The sequence below is a fragment of the Manduca sexta genome, chromosome 7 (assembly GCF_014839805.1).
Source record: "Manduca sexta isolate Smith_Timp_Sample1 chromosome 7, JHU_Msex_v1.0, whole genome shotgun sequence".
Lineage (NCBI taxonomy): Eukaryota > Metazoa > Arthropoda > Insecta > Lepidoptera > Sphingidae > Manduca > Manduca sexta.
Genome location: NC_051121.1, coordinates 11,997,084 through 12,013,351, shown reverse-complemented (window position 1 = coordinate 12,013,351; position 16,268 = coordinate 11,997,084). Strand labels below are relative to the sequence as shown.

The 16,268-nt window shown below is 35.3% G+C and overlaps 1 protein-coding gene across 1 annotated transcript in view; it reads left to right on the top strand.

The window, feature by feature from the left end:
• The window catches only part of LOC115442458, an 88,406-nt gene that overhangs the window by 19,966 nt on the left and 52,172 nt on the right, over nucleotides 1-16,268 (top strand). The window contains exon 2 of the mRNA XM_037447581.1: nucleotides 3,973-4,014. The gene's annotated coding sequence lies outside the window, so the exon portion shown is untranslated. The remainder of the gene's footprint in view (nucleotides 1-3,972; nucleotides 4,015-16,268) is intronic.

Sequence of the window (16,268 nt, the reverse complement as noted above, 5' to 3'; positions counted from 1 at the left end):
ATAACTGGTTCGATACGAACACCATCTGAATTAATAAATTGCAAATTTGATGTTTCGAAATTCTATAAAAGACTTGTGCTTCGATTTAAAGGACATTATATCTTCACTACATAGTATAAAACAAAGTCGCTTTCTCTGTCCCTATGTATGCTTAAATCTTTAAAACTACGCAACGGATTTTGATGCGGTTTTTTTTAATAGATAGAGTGATTCAATAGGAAGGTTTATATGTATAATAATAACATCCATTAAATAGTGGAGAAATACTGTTATTTTGTTATGTTATAGCCGTGCGAAGCCAGAGCGGGCCGCTATGTTTTTATATACAACGTTCACAGTTTTTCTGTAGTGTATTTAGTATCAGCATTGCACCCGTGCAAAGCCGGGGCGGGTCGCTAGTATATAATATTTCATTTTACTATTATGAATGCGTTTTTTGGACGTGTGTTGTAGGAAACACAGAAACCGCTGCGTTCAGCGGACAAACATCAAATAGATGTCGTTGATTAACATTCATTCATGCCGGAAATTACACAGTAAAACTTTAATACTGAGAAATGTCAATTCACATGAGCGGGTCTGTGATGAAAATGTAGTTCTCTATAAATATCTTCATCTAGCCTAAACTCTGAGCGTAGGTAGTAAACGAACCCCAAACCTGCTGAGCCCATTACAGAGTATAAATCCGAAAAGTTTCGCCCAAAGACATCGCCGCAAATTCCAGTGCCCACAAGGATTGCCGGCAAATGTGGCGGGCTGGGCGAGGCGACCCGAAACTTGTTTTACTAGGCTATAAACATTTTGGTCCATAAATTGATATCTTTGGTGAGGTCCCGGACGATCTGGGTCAGGTATTTAGTTTAGTCTTATTGTTTGAAAAGGTTTTGTTCTTTTAAAATAACTACGCATTCCTTTGTTAATGGAGTATTATTCAATATTTTATCGCTTTTCTTTATGATATTTGAGAGTGAGGTTTTTAATGATTGTGTAAAGAATAAGCTATTTAAGATAATACATTTTATTTGTCGAAACATTCTTAGATTATTAATACGCTGAAACCAGCCAAACCACACTCGGAATATAACAGATAGTAAACCATGGTCTAAATAGTACACCTAGCTGGTAGTAGGATATATTTTATATCCGCCCGGATAGCGACCACCGTACACAAGATGTTAAACCCTGCCATAGTGGACCATGTAAGTGTGTCGCGTTCCGTGATCAGCCTGTTTATATCCGGTTTCAATAGGCCGGCATAATCGTGTCGATTGTCAAGGGGTAATCATCTCTCGTCAGTCGACATTCCCCACTCTACTTATCAACAGGTCCAGAGGGTTCACTATGCCGTGCACTTATATAAAAAAACACCCAAGTTTACCATTTCATACAGGCATGAATTAATTTTAATTTCTCTCGACCCAGCTTTTCAATTTCACTTCGTATTAAATCTGTTATTGAGATCCTCCAAGTGTAAGGGCGAAGACATGAAATGTTAAATTCATCCTTCAGCGATGTCAGCCGATAACAAGGCGGGTTAACAAGGGACCTCACGCATTTATTATCTTGTAAAGGCTCTATTATTGGCTTTGGGTATCGAAGGCTTTCTGTGTTTGACAAATTGAATGCACTGAACGCGTCTTGCAGAAGGCTAAGCAGCAATGTAACCGACAAACCACAATTTTCGGAGTTTTTTCGCCCCTTGATATAGGGGGTTAAACTTTTGCCAATAATTAAGCAATGTCAGCACCAAGCAAATTCATCATAATATATATTTTTACTGCTTTAAATGACGAGACGAGCTTGCCGTTCGCCTAATGGTTAGCGATACGACCGCCCATAAACAGTAGAAACACCAACACCTTGGATTACAAATTATTATTTGTTATTCCACTGCACTCGCCATCCTAAAACATGATAAGTTGTAGTAGTATTGTGTCCAGTAGTTACACTGGCTACAATGTCCTTCTAACCGGAACACAACAGTGACTACACACTTCTGCTTAGCGGCAGAGATAAACATTGCGGTGGTACCTACCCAGGCGGACCCTCACATATAAGAGCCCTACCACCAGTAAAGGTATCTTATAAGGTTCTTCATAAGAATAGAACCCAATACCAACGGCTAAAGTAGATTATCACTAGACCAAAGACTATTTCACAATAGGCTCACATAAACGGTCTACGCAACGGTCTTTGTTACAAATACTCCCGCGGGACGCATTGTATTGTAATTGACGGCCTTTGAGCCATAGTTAAGGAGGTCGATTTGTATCCCAGTGGACCTCCAGGGCCATACTACCCAACGGAATATCGGAGTGGGGGCATTGTTTTCTATTGGGTTAAAGACAGGTGTAAGCCAATACCCCGCCATACCAAGCTGCAGACCAAGAATTAAGCTAAGTTAGTTGAGGTCTGCATATGACAGTACATCTTATTTTATATTACTTATATAAGTGCGAAAGTTTGTGACCTTGTTTGTATGTTTGTTAGAATGAAACGCAGGAATGACTGAACGGACTTAGATTAAATTTGGCATACGGGTAGATCATGCCCTCGATTAACACATAGGCTACTTTTATTGCAGTAATTTGTTCTCATAAGTACTGTAATTATAAAATCTGATTTTAATTATAGATGGCGCTAACGTCATCCAGTGTTTTAGGGACTTTTATAGCATAGTCGAGAAGTGAATTCACTAACAAACAACATAACCCAGCAAAACGATGACAACCCGCAACGCACACGTCTCAATCAACACTAGTCAAGATCAGCTAACCAGAGTATTCACGGATAGAGCATAATGGTGCGAGTAATAAATCGCAGCGACCCATTGAGCCGGCATTCCGACAGAAAGGGACAGTGTTACACGCGTGCCGTCGCATTCATTATGCAGGAGTGAGCAGCCTGATTCTTAGAGCGGTGATATTTTATATCTCGCGTGAGAGCGGAAATTTTTGCTATGTCGGAAATTCTTAGTAATATTTTTTTAGATAAGCGCCACCTATCGGTAATTTTATCAATTTATTGTTTATTGTGGTAAAATATTCCCCTGTCGATATAAATCCTTTTCTTATCAGTTTAAACTGCTTACCACCCACACAGAACAAATATTTGCAAATCACATTTATATTTAAAATCGAACACGAGCTATTCAAACACACACACATCACGCAATTTATCCCCGTAGGGGTATGCAGAGGCGCAACCAGGCACCCACTTTTCGCCAAGTGTGTTCCGTCCCGTGATGTGATAGAAGGCGAGCCTATCGCCATTGGGCACAAATTCCACCAACTCTGTGCTAATACTGAGCAGAAAAGCCCAAATATCACTTTGCCCGAACCGGGATTCGATCCCAGGACCTCAGAGCGCTGCCGTACATGCAGTACAACTACGCCACCGAGACAGTTCAAACGATAATTAAATATTACTAATATCGAAGGCACCTTAATAAGTCGATAGTTCTAAAACGTAATTTCACACGAGTAGAATTAAATTTTAAACTATTGATATACGTCGACCCGGACGCTTTAATATTAATGGCGGTAAATTATCTTCAGTTCCTTTCATTATTTTCATTTGAGAGTGTGGACATATTAGTGGGGTGACGTGACTTATGATGTGAAAGGTGATATGATACTTAAGATATGGGTAATACGTTACAAAATTGTTTGTGTTTTCACAAGACGCTAATCATTGCTTGTTAAATAATAATATAATGAATATAATAAATTGATGGCTATGAAGAAACAGACAAAGCTATTGTGCGGCTAAACCCCTTTTCTATACATCTATAGCATAGATATTTTCATGTGTATGACCCAACGCCCTTTTTCTATCAGTTTCTAACTCTATTCACTATCACTATGATTGTACGATCTCTTACGATTTCTGCCTTATTACTTTAATAGGAACGCACTTTTCTATGTGTGTGTATGTCTGTTTTTTTTTTATTAAAACTTCTTTGTATTTCAGATGTGAACCAGCTCCCGACTACAAGAAGTGATAGTAAAAAAGGTAATTTATTATTTACTAGATGTACAGCTATGTCTCATTCATAAGGGATGGTTAGTGCGGGTACGAATAAGTACGAAATTGAATATTTATTTATTTATTTATTTATTTATAATTAGGACAACCAGTAGTTGTTACATTATAAATAGCTCCAATAAAACATAACAGTAATGATAGGTTTAAATGCACAACATTTTAAGGTGTCACAGCATGCATTGACAAAAAAAATAACACCACACATATTAATATTAATTAACTAGTCATACATCATAAATGCGTAATATTTTACAAATAAATGTAGTAACTACATTAAATTTAAATTGGTTTAAAGGACATGGACATTTTGATATATTTTTATGATTAAGGTGTCATAGCTTTGATGGTAACTATATTTTTATAGCATAGACATTAGATAGGGAGACTCAGGGAGAAGCGGTCTTAGTTAGGGTTTACTTGTAACATACATTGAAATATCTTTCGCATGCATCATGTTAATAAGAAATAATATATACTAATAATAACTCTGTATAATATACTGTTCCATCGCTGGACACCGGCTGCCATACTGCCCTAATGCTGGGTACATACAATATAAAAGACCTGCCCAGTAACCATGTCCATTTACAATACAAATTGTTTGCAAATGTGCTTAATAAATAACTTTTACAGCTCATTTTTCATTCCTCAGATAAAGTTTATCCATCAAATAAATTCTACCCTGACTTAATATAAAAGTCACACAAATTGACGATTTAATACATACAACTGTAATTTTTTATTTGTTTGTGTTATACTTTAAATTACGAATAAATTTTATATGATTATTGAAAAATCTTCCCTTTATTGTAATAATTTTTGTTTGAAACTTTGTATTAATCAGGTATCGATGTATGTTATGTAAGTTGTTCCTTTTAATAAATAAAATAAAATGAAAATAACAAATTCTCATGAATTTCGACTGCTCATAAGTGCAGCTATGTTCGCTTACGTTAGTAGCAAAGTATTAACATTTAATAAAGAAACAAGAGTGTTCGAAAGTGATTAAAAATAAAGCAATGAAGTTGAGTGAATGCAGCCGTAATGGACTGTGGCGTGAAGCAAAAAGTCTCCGCCTCTCCACTCGCACGGAAACTGAGATTTGTACGGAAAAGTATAGACATTAGATTTCTTATACACTACCGTAAAATTGGGTGAATGGGACAATTTTATATCGTTTATTAACTTATAGAGAAACAGTAATCTATGTAAATATAGACGTTATTTGAAATATGAAGCATTACAGTAATTGCTTTATTGTTGCTTTCAATGAACGATATGAAATTTAAACAACGATCCAATACTGAAAATAAACAAATCAAAATCGATACTAATTATAAAGCTGAAGAATTTGTTTGTTTAAACGCGCTTATCTCTTAGCTTATTCGCTTAATTTAAAATGTCCGTAGTTATTATAAGTGATCATAATTGTTATTTAGAAATAATAATTATAATTATTCTTATAAATTGTTTTGACGTATTCTTTTCTTTTAATAACTGAATCGATTATAAAATTCTTTTACTAATGAAAGCTACTACTCTTAATTGCTGTACTACTTTTTATCTCGAGAAAATATTTGTCCCTGAAAACCTTTTGCACGCGGACCAAGTAGCAGGCAAAATTTTGTAAATATTACGTGAAAGTGTCAAAAAACAGTCGAAAAGAGTCGTTGACATCGTTTAATGAAACTGGTATTCAGGAATAATGATATAAGAATTTTGTTCCTTTTCCTTGCCCTTTATCACTCCGTGTTACAGTCATGTAAACTGCAACAAGATCTAAACAGTATAACGTAGTTTTGGGACTGTTAAGAATTTATTCAACATACACAATTCCATTAACTTTACCGTAAATCGTAACAACACTTTTGTGTGCATTTTGAACTGAAACGTATCTCGAAAAGTCCAGTCGGGTTTGTACGATTTAATTAAAACCTAGACTCGGTTTAGTGCTGATCCGGTCTGTGACAGAGTTTACTAAGTGGTGGACGTACTCAGGGGTTTAATATGTGGGTATATTAAACGAGAACGAACAAGCTTCGCATTGTTTGAATTAACTGGGAACTTGTAAATAGTTTGGATTCTTTGTATTTTACCGTATAGTTAAATATTATATTTCTGATTATATTCAATTGACCTTGCCCCGTATTGTATGTATTTAAGGTAAACAAGAAGCCACTGATTCGAATTCTGCAAAAAAAATTAAACAATCCAAATCCGTTCTTATTATAATATATAAAGATGCATAATTCACTAAACAGAAATAACGACCGAAAAATATACTATCGGTTTACATCAGATTATCCAAAATAATATCGTTTGTAACACTCAGGGGGGTAAACAATCCCTTCAGACAAAACCAAATACGCCTCACACAGAACATACAAGTAATATTCTACTATAAATGAGATTCACCTGAATTCGTCCATTCTGGCGTCCACTTTAAAGCAAGATTAATCAAAGATGCGGACGTTGTAAAATGAAAGAGGGAGTAAGGTTGAAAAAGAACAAATCTAATCCAACCGTGTCCAGTAAATCATCCTTTGTAATTAGTATGGCACGTTCCAAGACAAACGGTTTGTTAGTTTTATGGTTGAAGTTGCGGGAACAAGCGGTTTTTAATGTTTTTTTTATTATTGCTTTGAATGTCGAGACGAGCTTGTTCGTCTTATGGTAAGCGATACGACTGCTCATAAATAGTATCTATAGAATCACCATCCAACACCTTGAATTGGATAGTGATTCTCATAATTAAAGTGTTTTCTATTTTTTCTTTGCACAAACGAAATAACAGATACAGATTTTTTGTATTCGATTTAAGAGCGTTTACGTGCCGCGCGTGAAGTCAACTATAGGTAATTCTTCGCAAAATTCACTCACACAGACAGCGTGCGTAGCTGTGTGCGTACAGTTAGCGCATCGGCTATCTTTATAGTCAGACCAACCAATTTTGATCTTTTCGCTTTAATTATCTAATTGGAATGTAACTTATGATTTATGAATTTATGATAAATGAAGAATTCTATTATTAAATATATAAGAATTCATCATGAAATAGTTTATATGTATCATTTTGTAATTATAAAAAAAATAAACATTTTTAACAAATTTTAACGACAATTTTACAAATTGTTATTTTCACTTTTTAAATGTAAATTCTTAAAAAATTTAAGCATTTGCATTTAGAAAGTACCGTCGTCGTCGTAACATTTAATGTAAACATTTTGCGTTAATATTGGTAAATCTATGGAAGCCAACTGTTCGTTTAAATTTGATCTACCAACTCCAGTCATCATAGCTTCATTCACAGTTCCACGATATACGTCCATACTATCAGTATATCTCTTAGCGCTTAAATAGCTTAAATTCCATATTGCACATATTACACTTCATTAAAAATGGTGACTGCAAGCAAACATTATTCTCTTTCAATAGTTGTAAATGTTCGATACTACAACCTGTTGCTCTGTTGCGGTTATTGAGTGTTTTAATTTGATCCAAAAAATATTGAAAATCTATAATGTTTCGGCTTTTAATAACCTTATTTATTTTGAGTATAATATCAGGCTCGATTACCTAAAAATTAAAAAAAAATATATAGAATATACTATTATTGTTATCGAAGTTTACGCAAACACTACATACTTAAGTAAAACTGCATATGGATCTAGACGCGTTTAATTTATACAAGTATAATGACGCCGAAACCTGCACAGGGTTAAACGTCAGGATAAAATAATATGTAAAATTGATGTGAGCGTGTAAACCTAAACTAGCCCAAATAGTTAAGAAGATAGGTATACTAACTACTACTAGTAGTTTTATTCACTAGCTACATAAATTACCAAATCCCTTATTTCTAAGGTTCAAAGAGGAGAAAGATATAGGATTCCGTCTCTCGTCACTTGAATTTTCTTAACAGTGCGCACCAGTGAACACAAAAACCTTGTTATTTGAAAGTAAGCGTACCTATGCATTAAGCAAAAAAATCAGCCAAGTGCGAGTGGGACTCGCGCACTGGGTATTTGGCGAGTTGTAAACGTTTTGACAACGGGACAGCAAAGTGATTCTATAAGGCTAAGAACTCACGAAGCGTTTTTACTCGCGCCCGCCGTGGTTGAGAAACGGCTGTTTTATTTCCAAACTCATGACGACCGGAGATCTGTGCGATTTGTAACCACCGCGGGTCCGATTATGTCCTGCAAACTTGGCGAGCGATTATCGCAAGGCGGGCGGTTACAAGATGGACAGTTAACGGTCATATGAGTTCCAGAACGCCATGGACACATATCAGAAACGATCACGATGGAGGAAAATGGCGTCAGATTTCTGTAACCACCCCTCCCCTACCGACTACTGCAGTCGCCCACCTACTAACCACAGAGCGCGCTGGTGCTACCGTGGCTCGCACGATTCTACTAGTTGGACGCCAATACAGCGGGTACCGCATACAACCGCGCACGCCGCGGGCGTAAAACGTAAAACGGGTTTTGAAATGTGCGTTTAGTCCAATTGAAATGTTACAATTTAAGGACCGAATATTGCATTTCTTGGAGGACGAAATTTTATTTTTGGGCAATGTGTTGGGGGTCAATAGAAGCTTAAACTCAAGTGTGTGGGGTCGCCACCCTTGTCCCACGGCAGCCATCTTGGAAAAAGGGGTGAAAACACTTTTTTCGCGATATCTCGGAAACTATAAGTCTTACAAAAATTTGTAAAGCCATAATTTGTAGCAAATTGTTTTGCCTGCAAATATGTTTTTTTTTTCTCCTTTATCCCCAAATGGTAACTCATACCTTTTCTACCTGCATAACATTCGATAAGTTAAATTTGGTAAGTTCTATGGCAAAGAAAAGAGTTAGGAATAAATAAGTAAAGTTGTACGAATTTAACAAAAAAATTGTAATAATATATTTACAATAAAAAAATCAAAAATAAGTTAAACATTTTGTTTCGACCGGATTCTCATGAGCATTGACGAACCCGGTAAACTTTGGAGCGCTGTAACAGCGTTTTAAATGAATGAAATAAAAAAAATTATAGGGAACAATTTTCCTCAAAAGATCATTTACAAGTTAGTTTGAGGTAATTTTTTTGTAAAATGTAAAAAAAAAAGTTATAGAGCAAAAAAGAAAACTTTTATAAACATTTTCTCACATTTTTGCTTATAACTTCTTTAATTTTTAATTTAGGGCAAAAAGTTATATAAACATATTTGTAGGCAAAATAATTTGCTACAAATTATGACTTTACAAAATTTATGTAAGACGCATAGTTTCCGAGATATCGTGAAAAAAGTGTTTTCACCCCTTTTCCATGATGGCGGCCAGGGGGATAAGGGGGGCGACCTCACAAACTTGAGATTAAGCTTCTATTGACCCCCCACACATGTAGTAAAAATAAAATTGGATCCTCTAAAAAATACAAAGCTCATGTAACATTTCAATGGGCTAATTGTTTTTAGCTTAAGGTTCCATTTTTTTCCTTCGAGTAACTGTTGCTCAAGTGTTTAATGAGTAAAAAAAAGCAACAACCATAACTACAGACGCATGTTATAACATTAGTACATCAATCTTTTAGCTTTTGCTTTAGCCGAAGTTTCAGCGTTGTTGCGTTTCCTTTTCTTGCCTAGAAATAGCTTTACTTCCCATTGTGTCTGAAACATAATAATATAATAATATAATAATAATTTATAGTAATTACTAAAATTATTGTCAATCATTAAAGAAAAAAATATTTTACTTACTAAAGTGCTAAGATGTGGCAATCACTGTATACACGTGACTATTTTTTCTACGCGCACCAAGGTCAACTGTAGTCTGGCCGGAGCGACGAGCGATACGTCCTCTCTCTAGAAAGCCTCAAGGCGGACTAATTTGAAACGATTTGCGCGTTGCGTTTTATAGTGGTATTTAAAATATTTATAGAAAAATAATAGAGCTAATTTTGTTGAATTTTTAAATTGTATGTTTTTAAGGAGATGTTCTTCTATTATAGTAATCCAATATTATATTCAATTAAGTAAGATATAGTGATAAAAAAAATAATTTAAATAACCAACATTTCTGAAATTTTCGAATTCTTTGAATTTTTATTTCTCATGAATTAAACATAAAAAGATATTTTTTCTCTACTAACTTTTTTTTTCAGGATCTTTTTAGTTAGATAAAAATAACATATTGTTATGTTCCTTAGCGGTTTAAGATATTTTGAGCTTCGAAATAGACGTTCGAAGCGCAAATTTGAAAACCTCTGTTCAGTAATCATTAAATAATTTACAAATACTCAATAAATTTAAAAATTTTCTCTACTAACTTTTTAGACAATAAAATTGTCTATAATAATTACTAATTCATATGTTTTTAAAATAATGTTTTGATGGATATTATCTCCTTCGAAAAGTGCTGTTTTTGAGACATACGGCGCGCGGATGCGTAAACGCTCTTAAATATCCGAGTTCTTTTTGATATGTGTATCCGCCTGGATAGCGACCTCCGTACACAAGCAGTAAAACCATAATGGCGCACGTAAGTGTATCGAATTTGCCAATTAGCTTGTGTTTATCGAGTCAAACGGGCCGGCATAATTGTGTCGACTGGCATGGGATAATCATCTCTCGTCACGACTATACTGGACCGTACTGCATCATCAAAAACAGTGGGGTCACATTGACGTACCCGTAAAAAAGTATTTTAAATCCTGTTACTTATTAAAAACACGACTTTATTTATGATATAATTTCCTGTTATTTTCGAGTTCACGTACAATTCGATACACTTTCGCCTGCAATTATTGTTATGTAAAAATAATTGGCACTTACATAGCGAGATGCAATCTCGTAACAATTACTAAAACCGGTTCTAGATTGCCGACCGATTTTAGGCAACAGTCCTACTCAATAGAGACGTTTTCAAAATTAGCTACTAGTATTATCAAAAGGCTAGCTAGTAGTTAAAATCAGCAACAGAAAATAATTATACTACCTTCAGATATACAGTGAAAACCGCTTTTAGCGACATAGAAGGGATCACCGAATCAGCACGCTACATCCGATATTTGTTGTAAACGATACGGTTTTTATTTGCATTTATTTAGAGACCTTACTATATAGTCGTTATAACCGATGAGTCGCTCTAACCGGAGTCGTTATAACCGGTTCCTACTGTACATTGAATCCATGCTGATGGCAGTTATATTGCGGTAGTTGGAGATGCTGTGTACTTTGTACTAGCGCCCAGTATGAAGTCATTACCATTGGCTGAGACAGAGAACTTAACCCATTGTCTTGGCAGTTACTCACAATTTACCTACCCTTACTACTAATGGCGGCGATAGTCTAGTTGGTTGTGAAACGGACTGCCGAGACTAATATTCGCAGGTTCAAATCCCAAGGGCACACACCTCTGAATTTTCTAAAAAGTTATGTGTGTATTCTTTGTGAATTATCACTTGCTTTAACGGTGAAGGAAACCTGTATACGAGAAATTCTCTATAGGAATTTCGAAGGTGTGTGAAGTCTACCAATCCGCAATCCAGCGTGGTGGACTAAGGCCTAACCCCTCTCAGTAGTAGAGGAGGCCCGTGTCCAGCAGTGGGTCAATATATAATACAGGGCTGATATTATTATTATACTACTAATAGGTACGGGTCACCTACCATCCCCGTCGCTCGTTTCCCTGTTTTTAAACATCTATGATAATACGAATGGTATCACGCGAAATACTTGTAAATTCCCCTCGATAGCAATTCCAGCAACATTAACCCTGACATTATCATGTTTTTCCGCTGTTTGTTTGGAAACAAGCCCTTAATTTTTACGAGCTCGAACAAGTTATAATTTGATGTTAGTGTATTTTACTGTAATGGAGAGAATTCTTGAAATGAATAATAAGCAATTTGGGACACTTTTTTAAATGTTAACTTGCTCTAGATATTTTGGTGACTTGGTCAGGATGTAGTTTGGTTTAGACTAGTTGTAGTATCCACAGAAAGTTGTTGCAGCGGCGGAAGCTGTCAAGAGCAAATTTGCTGTTGCTTTTAGTTCAGTCAATGATATAGCAGGGAGTCTAGTAAATAATTCCTCTTTCCGACGTTTACTCCTCCTATAAAGTCAATAATGCACTCAGTGCGTGCATGTTACCGCTCAAAGGGGAGAATCACCACTTACCATGAAGTAATCCTGCTATAGAAATAATTGAGGATACTAGCTTTATATTACTTCAAAATGTTAGTAATTTCCAACAAGTTCAAAGAATATTAATTTTCCTATCGGTGATGAAACGGGTATTTGATGATCATATTATTATGATTAGATATTTTAAAAAATTATGTATAAAACTATTACTTCAAGTTATTTTAGTAAAGTTCTGATTAATTATAACCTCTCTTATCTCTTCACTTGTGGCGCTGTGGAGTTTGTTTGCCAACGTCTCTGTCTGGTCCCCAACTTACCTTGTTTGCGTGATGAATTGTATGCTCTGTCTACAGACCAGCGATCACTTGCTGAATGTGATTGGTTTGTCTATTGTAAGTCATCGTAATTATATGTGTGTTATGTACCGTAAGTATAATTTTGTAATGATTATAAATATTTCTGAAAATATAAATATTTATACCAGCTTAAAGTGTGCTCAACTATACAGTAATTCATTTTAGATACCATAATTAACTATTATTATGAACTTGTTGGATGAAGCCCGCTTTTAATTGGTCTGGAAATCTTGAGGGAAGGCAAAGGACTTCCAAAGTCTGTTGACGATGATAATGGTGTATATCCAATTCTGTAAATGTGCGAGCATCACGCTGTACTCATGAAACAGGAATCAAACACGTGACATTTCTTTCTCAGCCATACATTAATCCATGAAGGGAAAACTAAAAACTAGATCTAAATAAAAACCTATTTGGAAAGTTGAAAACAAAAAGGTATGTCGATTAATGTCTCACTTTTCCAATATAATTCTTCATTGTTATCCTATAATAGTAACCCGAAAGTTTTCTTGGCAATGAAAATAAGTTGGCTAGTATCAGTTGTAAAATCGGCCATTACTTGGGCTCGTAAAACTCCTGAGGGATACGTTCTCAAATCAATTATTATTTCTATCTTAAAAGTTCTGTAGTCAACAAGAAACCCTTATGGTTGCGCCATGTCCTTCTGTCTGTGACTTTGCTCCGTGGTTCTTAAGGCCTTACTAATCTCTGTATACCTTTATAGTTAACAATGTTTTGTCTAGCTTAATCTTACGATAACTGCTATTCAGCGAAGCAAGACAAAACAATAGCTTTTAATTATGTATGTAGCATTAATTTGTAACACGGTTAACTTACGACAGCAAATGATTTATCTTGTTTATTGATCCGTCCTGTCCATAAACACAACTGTACGAGGAAATTAATAGGGATTAGATAATAACACTTTTTTTTTTAATGACGAGACGAGCTTGCCGTTCGCTTGATAGTAAGCGATTCGACCGCGCATAAACAGTAGAAACACCATCCAACACCTTGAATTACAAAGTATTGTTTGGTATTCCACTGCCACCACATTGTGATGGTACCTACCCAGGCGGACTCTCACATATGAGACACGTACCACCAGTGATAGACGAACCGATGGTACAAAGAGACTTGCTAACAAAAAAGAGGCTAGTAAATATACTAACATTTTTTAAAAATAAATGTCCAATATTCTGTCTGTATTATTCCTTTAGCTTTTCTATTATGAAAAGAAAACAAATCGTATCTGAAGTACGTTTGTTTCTCTAATTTGCCAAATTGATATAGACGGTAATGTTGGGAATCATTATAAAAATGTGGTAATTTCGCTCTGTCTGAAAATAAGACAGCTTTTTACTATAAATTAAAATTGTTTTGTGGTTTTTATACAATTGAAATACGAGCAAACCTCTCGCCTAATGGCTAACCACGCTGTAAACAATACATAGCAATGTCATACCTTTGCATTAAGAGTTAAGACGCACTGCGCTCGTCATCCAGATACCTAAGATGTTAAGTCTCATAAGTTAGTATTATATTGGCTCAGTGTCCTTCATTCCGGAACACAGCAGTGCATACACACTGCTGCTTAACGGTAACCACACACGCTGTAAACAATAGTAACGTCATACCTTTGCATTAAGAGCTAAGACGCCCTGCGCTCGTCATCCAGATACCTAAGATGTTAAGTCCATAACTTAGTATTATATTGGCTCAGTGTCCTTCATTCCGGAACACAGCAGTGCATACACACTGCTGCTTAACGGTAGAAATAATGCGAAACAGACCTAGGTACAGATGAACTCTCTTGTGTGGAACTATTCTTTTGTAAAACACATTAAAAAAATCAGAGAAATTCAGTCAAATACTGTTGAATTGAATTTGGTTATGTATGTATTTCCACGAAGGCCCGTTTCTCGTCAAGGTTGTTATTCATCCAATGTACGATTTCAAACTTTAAAAATAATAAAACTGTCAAACTTATAAAAATGCTTTCAATGTACTAACTTCACAACACTATCGTTTATCGAAGCCATTTTAAATGTTCCGACGCAAAAGAAAACAACTAAACATAAACATCATAAAAGCATTAGGTATCAATAATTCACAATTTATTTCCACTATATCGAATCGGTTTGTTTGTCTGTTGTTTCAGAAGAAATGGGGCGTACTCCATACTGTGACTTTTATTTTGTTGTGGGTTTTATATATTGTTATCGGTCTGTAGTGTTTGGGCTGTGAATTTAGGTTTCTGGGTTCAACTTTCAGGTTGTGAAACTATTTGTTTTTGGATTCCAAAAACTAACGAACCTGTAGGTACATACTATGATGGTTGTGTCAAATATTAAGGGCTACTTATGAATCACGTTACTACGATGATAGAGGGAATAGACCAAGAGTCTGACATTTATTGACATTGTGTGACACGGAGCAGGGGACGTGTCATAAGCTTCGTGACCTCACATGCATAGATCCAAGATTTAAAACTTCACTCTAAGACGTTTAAATTATTACTAAATCTACGACTGTTAATATATCCATTGTTACCACTGATATTGATAGCCAATATAGACACAGGCAAGCCCGCGGTGAAAACTAAAGAAATTTAATAAAAGGATTTCATAAAGAATAATAAAAAATATCACACCGTTTCAGAATCAATGTTTAAACAAAAAATAATTAGGCTTTTCAAAATTAATAAAATGAGTATATTTCTTTTGAAAGCAGTATAAAGCCTCGTCGCCCGAGTCCAGTAATCAGCGGTTAGCAACATTTTTAAACAAAAATAATCCTTACGTAAACCCGCATGTGAAGGGTTTAGGGTTAACTTAATGTTATTTTATAATGGAGGCTTGGAATGTGTTCTTTATAAACAGGCTATAAAAATATATTGTGTTTTCTTTATGAACGGATTAAACTACGAGTATTGATGCAATATCGAATTTGAAGTTTTAAATGATGAACGAACTTTGTATCCTGCGCTCGACACCGTATAATAATATCGGCGCTGTATTATATACTGTCTCACTGCTGGGCACGGGCGTCCTCCACTACTGAGAGAGATTAGGCCTTAGCGACGCTGGCCTAGTGCGGATTGGTAGACTTCACACACCCCCAAAATTCCTATAGAAGATTTCCTGACCATAATTCTTAAGATTTTAAATCGCCCGTTACACCCCCTACACAAATCTATGGTAAATTCTTCTAGTATAACATTCCATCTCTTAACCCGCTTATATACTGCTATAATACTCATACTACATAAAAATTCAATTACTATCCCCAAACGACAAAAAACGAGAATACTGGTTGACGATCTCATACACTTTGTATGAAATTCCATCTAATTTATTCTGACATAAGTATGGCGCTTGTTTGGCGCGTTGATACTTTTCGGGCGGAATATTCTATTTGTTGCGTACTTTTTCATGTATTTTATCTTCCTGCCCGTGATGCGGGATGCTGGGGCGGCGGGCGGTTCCGGGATAAAGAGGTTTGCGACGCGATAACGGTCGTGTGTGCTACATTATTTCGGCGTATAAAATTGATGTCTCTTTTATACCAATTTATTAGACTTTCTTTATTCAGATGCTTGAGACATGAATTGAAGTCAATTATATTAAAATGGTATAATAATATTAGAAGAAAATATAATTGTAAAATTATTTTTATGGTAATTATTTAGAAAGACACCACTTTCTTACATTGTTTTAGGTGTCTACAAA